At 44.8% G+C, this 5,604-nt stretch overlaps 1 non-coding gene across 1 annotated transcript; it reads right to left on the reverse strand.

Annotated features, from left to right (window-relative positions):
* Positions 1-772: 772 nt before the first annotated feature.
* Trnat-ugu lies at positions 773-840 on the reverse strand. Its single transcript has one exon. It is a non-coding gene; the product is annotated as a tRNA-Thr (tRNA).
* Positions 841-5,604: the final 4,764 nt, after the last annotated feature.

The following is a 5,604-nucleotide window of genomic DNA, read 5'->3' on the forward strand; positions in this document are numbered from 1 at the left end:
TAAAAAATTCTTGCCTTTAAGTTATTTTACTTTTTTTTTTTGAAAGATGCGCATTCTAACCTGGAGGTCAATATTATGTATTTATTTATTTATTTATTTGGTTCCCTTCCTCCTGCTCTTAAGCTTCCACAGCTGCTACCCTAGGTTGTTGGTTTTTTTTTGTTTTTTGTTTTCTTTCCTCCTTTCCTCTGACTTTGGGACCTTTTGGGGAGGGCTGCGATGCTTGCTCTGTTGTGGGGTGACGGGACTCAGGCGGGACAGCTGCTACAGCTCCCTGACTTCCGTGGGGGCCCTGAGCCTACTCATGTCAGTGGGTTTGGGCTCCCTGGGTGGTGGGGGAGGGGCATTGCTGACTAGTGTATATAGGATAGATATATGAGACGCAGTTCTGGGTGGTGTGCCTTCCGGATCCTCTCTGGGGCTGTTCTGAGCAGCATGTAGCCTGCTGGTTTTATCTGAGTGAAATACTGTACAGGGGAATAAAAGAGATCTTATTTTTTTTTTTTTTATACTTGGCATTTTTTGAATAAAAACCTTTTGTCTTACTTTGTGGTTTCTGATCCTTGTCCATGCAGAGGCAGGCTAACTTGGTGTGCATTTATTGAGCCCTTTAGTGAGGGACTAAAGGCCTGTTGTACTGGTTTGCTTCAGCGGGAGTCCTGGGGTAGTCATTTTTACTAAGCAAATGTGGACATGATTTGTCATGAGGGGGCCCTAATGAAATAGGACATCCTCTGATTTTTGTATAAAGTAGTTTTTGTTTTCTCTTTTTTGGTGCTGGGGATTGAACCCAGGGCCTTGTGCATACAAGGCAAGCGCTCTACCAACTGAGCTACATCCTTAGCCCTCCAAGTATTTAATAGCCACTTGATGCTACTGGCTACCTTGTTGGCTGTACAGGACATTTTTATCATTGTAGGACGTCCTCTCCAACAATGCTGACGTGGGAACATGTATCTCTTGCAACAGTAAACTTTTTTTTTTAAACCTCTGAACCACATCCCTAGCCCTTTTTATTTTTTATTTTGATACAGGATCTGGCAAGGTTGCTTAAGGCCTTGCTAAAATTGCTTCAGCTGACCTCAAACTTGCAATCCCGCCTCAACCTCCCCAGTTTCTGGAATTAAAAGATTTGTGACAGGGCACCCAGTCCACTGGTAAAACATTCAAAAAAAAATTTTTTTTATTTGTAGTTGGACACAATACCTTTATTTTATTTACCCATTTTTATGTGGTGCTGAGAATTGAACCCAGTACTTCACACATGGTAGGCAAGCACTCTACCACCAATCCATATCCCCAGCTCTACCACTGATAAATTTTGCAGTCAGGTATGGTGAGGTGCCTAGAGTTCTAGGTACTAGGGAGATTGAAGCAGGAGGATTGCTTGAGCCCAGGATTTGAACAACCTTGGCTTTGTAGTGAGACTCATCTAGGAATACAAACTGTTTTGAGCATATATCCTTGATAAATGTAGAGTCTAATGGAAAGCTCTATACCTGTGTTATTTTTTTCAGGTTCCCTTCACCTTTAATGTGAGGTTCAGTCATTAACAATGGTGGGTGAAAATGCTTGTGTTTATTTTACATTTCCCTCCAATGTGCTCAATAAAGGGTCTATACTGGGAATAGGTGAAATGTTAGCTCTGCCATTGTCTTACTGCTTGTTCTATTAGTATCTTTAGTCCGTGGCTTCTATTCAGGAATCTGTTTAATAGGCCCCTTGTCTATTCTGTGAGTTACTTTAACTTAAACTGGATGGTAGAACCCCTGAATCCACTAAGTGGTAGTCTGAACACAGCCTGATATTCTGAAACCACTGTAGCTGTGTCACTATTAACTCATATTAAGTATTAGTATGTTGCTTTCTTGTTTCTTTATAAATATCAAGAGCCACCCTATTATTCTTCCCCCCTTGTGGGTCATCTTTCTACCCCTTCTCCTGCATCCACAGAATCTTTGGAATCTGGCCCTATATACTCTTGTCAGGGTCAGGATCCAAAACACAATACCTTTCATCCTTCATTGTCTACCTTAAGCTTGGATGAGGTCCCAAACCCCAGCTCAGTCCTCATGTGGCTGCAGAGAGGAAGGAAGGATTTTTTGATTATGGGGGGCTGATTTTCTGAGGTTCAACCCCTTCTTTCTCACTATTCCCTCTCATTCAAATTGTGTGTGCATAGGAGTCCACAGACACACACACATGCACAAACACTGCCAATCTCTTGAGTGTTGATGTCTCTTGGAAATTTGTACTTGAACAATTAAAATTTGCTCCAGGCCTGAAATTACACTTGTAATCCCAGCCACTCAGGAGGCTGAGGCAGGAGGATTGCAAGTTCAAGGCCAGTCTAGGTAGTTTAGCTAGACCCTGTATCAAAAAAAAAAAAAAAATCTGGCAAAACCCCACCCTTCTGTCCTGTGAAGTGAGTTTGTGTGTTCCTACTGGGTACAAGTTATCAGGAGTTGTGTGGGAAGTGCTAGAGGTCATACTTAGTCTCTGGGTCATTTTAGGAGATAATTTGGGAATCAGCCTTAGGCGTAGATCCTAGCACTATCACTTATGTAAATGCCCCAGGCAAATCATTACCAGCTCTGAGACTAATCTCTAAACAGAGATGCTCCTTGATAGGGTTATTAGGAAGATAGGAGTAAGTAGCGAGTATATGTAAATGCAAATACTCTGCTACTTTATGGAGGCAATAAAAGTACCAAAAAGTACAGGGTGACAAGAAGTTCCTGGAGTCAGGATGGTGGCTCTTACCTCTCTGGAGGCGGCAGAGAGGTTGTGATCTGGAGGTACCTCTCTGTATAGGGAACTTCGACTTTCAGCAACGTCTCATAAGGTGTTTACATTACTCTATAACTTCTGGTTTGTCTTGAATAATTATTTTTAAATTTTAAAAGTAAAGGATGTAGTTGGACTTATGTAGGGGGCAGCAGATTGAGTGATTTACTAATCCCCTTGGCAGAGGCAGCCTGTGAAGGCTTCAAAGAGGAGGTGACATTTCAATTGGCTTTTGAAGGATAGACCTTAGTTTGCCTACCTGTAAAATGGGACAATGAACACAGGCGGAGCAGAGAAATCCAGTGAGGCTGATACTCCCCTTACAACTAGACCAGGCATCAGTCTGACTGAATCTGGTACAGCACCAGTTTTTGTACAGCCCGCAGGCTCATATTGGGTTTTATTTTTATTTTTTATTTTTTGGCAACAGGGATTAAACCCAGAGATACTTAACCACTGAGCCTCATCCCCAGCTCTTTACATTTTATTTTGAGATAGTGTCTCACTAAGTTGCTTAGGACCTCCCTACATTGCTGAGGCTGGCTTTGAACTTTGATCCTCCTGCTTTAGCCTCCTGAGCGTCACCTTGCCCAGCCTGGGTTTTACATTTGTAAGTGTAAATTGGGTGAAAAATAATGTCCTTATATGTGAAGATGATATGAAGCACAATTGAGTATTCGTACATAAATTTCATGCATCTACACTGTTGCTAGGATGGCAGAGTTGCTGAGTCAGACTGGGTCAAAAATGCTTTCTAGAAAAGGTTTCCACAGGGCTGGGGAGATACCTCAGTTGGTAGAGTGCTTGCCTTGCATGCACAAGGCCCTAGGTTCCATTTCTGCCTAGATCAGGATCCCATTGATTCATCCATCTGCATCTTTCACAGCCCTTAGCCTAGTGACAGACACATCGTGTGACTGGAGTCAGGTTGCAGGCTACCCACCACCCTGCCAGTGCCAATATTCAGGAGCTGAGTCGGGGGAAGAAGGAATCAGGTTTTCTCAGTGCCAGCCCAGAGAAATAGAGTGGCTGCTCCTCCAAGTCCCACCCCCCTGGGCTTGGGGCTGTGTAGGGTCCTTTCGCAGCTGGGGGTGTTCTTCTCCTGAGGCTAATTATTATGGGAGAGTGTTACAAGCCTACTCTGAGTTCTGTGAATCTAAGGAAAGGTTTTAGGTGGGGTTTCTTGGAATTTAGGTTATTTAGGTGGGGCTTGGCCTTGGAGTGCAGAATGCTGGGTAAAGGGAGGGGATGCAAAGGATTAGAAGGGAAGGTGACAGTAACCTTGTTAAGGAACAGCCCCAGAAGGGGCTGTTACCCTGCAGTTCCTTAGTGATATTAGCCAATACTCTGGGCATGCCAAGCCCGTTCTGTGCTTTGCATGAATTAATTTATTTATCCTCACAAGGACTCTCCATGAGGTGGATGACATTATTTATCCCCATTTTACAGATGGAGGAAACTGAGTGGAACGCCTAAGTATCACGTCAAAGGTCACATGAAGAAATGACAGGTCAGAGCCTAGTGTGGTGGTGCAGGCCTGTAATCCCAGCCTCTAGGGAGGTTGAGGCAGGAGGATCACGGGTTCAAAGCCAGCCCCAGCAAAAGCAAGGCACTTAAGCAACTCAGTGAGACCCTGTCTCTAAATAGAAAATAGGGCTGGGAATGTGGCTCAGTGGTCGAGTGGCCCTGAGTTCAATCCCCGGTACCTCCCCAAAAAGAAATAACAGGTCAGAATTTGAGACCCTAGCAATCTGTGCTCATTACCACTTCTCTCTCTTCTCTCTCTCTCCCCGCCTTTCTAAGCAGTGTCAAAGATGGAACCCAGGGCCTTGCTAGTTAGATGTTTGTGTAGCCAGGCGTAATAGTGCACACCTGTAATTTCTTCGACTTGGGCAGGAGGATCACCAGTTCAAGGCCAGCCTGGGCTGGGGATGCAGCTCAGTGGTAGAGCATCTCTGGGTTCAATCCCTAGTATTAAAAAAAAAAAAAAAGCCTTCGTAGATTAGTCATCTCAAGATCCCTTCCATGTCCATGATCCAGAGGTCAGGTCTGGATTCCAGAGTCCAGAGAACGGAGCAAGCAGTTCTGTTTTGTGGAAATGCTCAGTGGAGCTGTCTGAGCGCTATTTTTCGCTCTGGCCTGGGAGGGAGGACTAGTCGGAGGCGGTAAAAAAGAGAAGAGGGACAAGAGGTGGGGGTTGGGGTGGGGCAGGGGCGCATTTCTTGTAAATGTCGCTCAGCTTCTTTAACTGCTGCGCTGGTTCTTGGAAACCCTCACCACAAAGGGCCTATCTAAAACAGTGTTAAAGCAGATATGGCCTCATCCCCCCTTCGTTTCCGGCCCAGCCTCACACTCCTAACCCCGATTGCCAAGAGCAAGGTTGCAGTGACCCCTCGGCTTCACTGTGGGAGGAAGTACAAAAATAAGCAGAACTAGGGTCAAGCTGAGAGGACTTTATTTATTTTTATTCGTAGTAACAGGACATACGGAATGGGGTTCAGCAGGACCCCTGTTCCATGATACCGTCTCATAGTTGGTCCAAGCATGGCTCGCTGCTACTGTGACTTATTAGGGTGGGTAGTGAACGCAGCCCAGGAAACAGATCACTGACAATGACATCTAGCCCTCTAAAAGATCCTCAGAAGCCAGTCCCTCACCTCACCCAGATTAAAAAAAAAAAAAGTCTGCTGGGATTAGACATCTCAAGTTCCCTTCAAGGTCCAGGATCCATAAATGAAGCAAGCAAGCAGTTCTGTTTTGTGGAATTAGATCTCCCTAATTTTGTGTTTAGCATTCTTACTCCCCCCCCCCCCCCCC

This window comes from Marmota marmota, unplaced genomic scaffold, assembly GCF_001458135.2.
Source record: "Marmota marmota marmota unplaced genomic scaffold, marMar, whole genome shotgun sequence".
Taxonomy (NCBI): domain Eukaryota; kingdom Metazoa; phylum Chordata; class Mammalia; order Rodentia; family Sciuridae; genus Marmota; species Marmota marmota.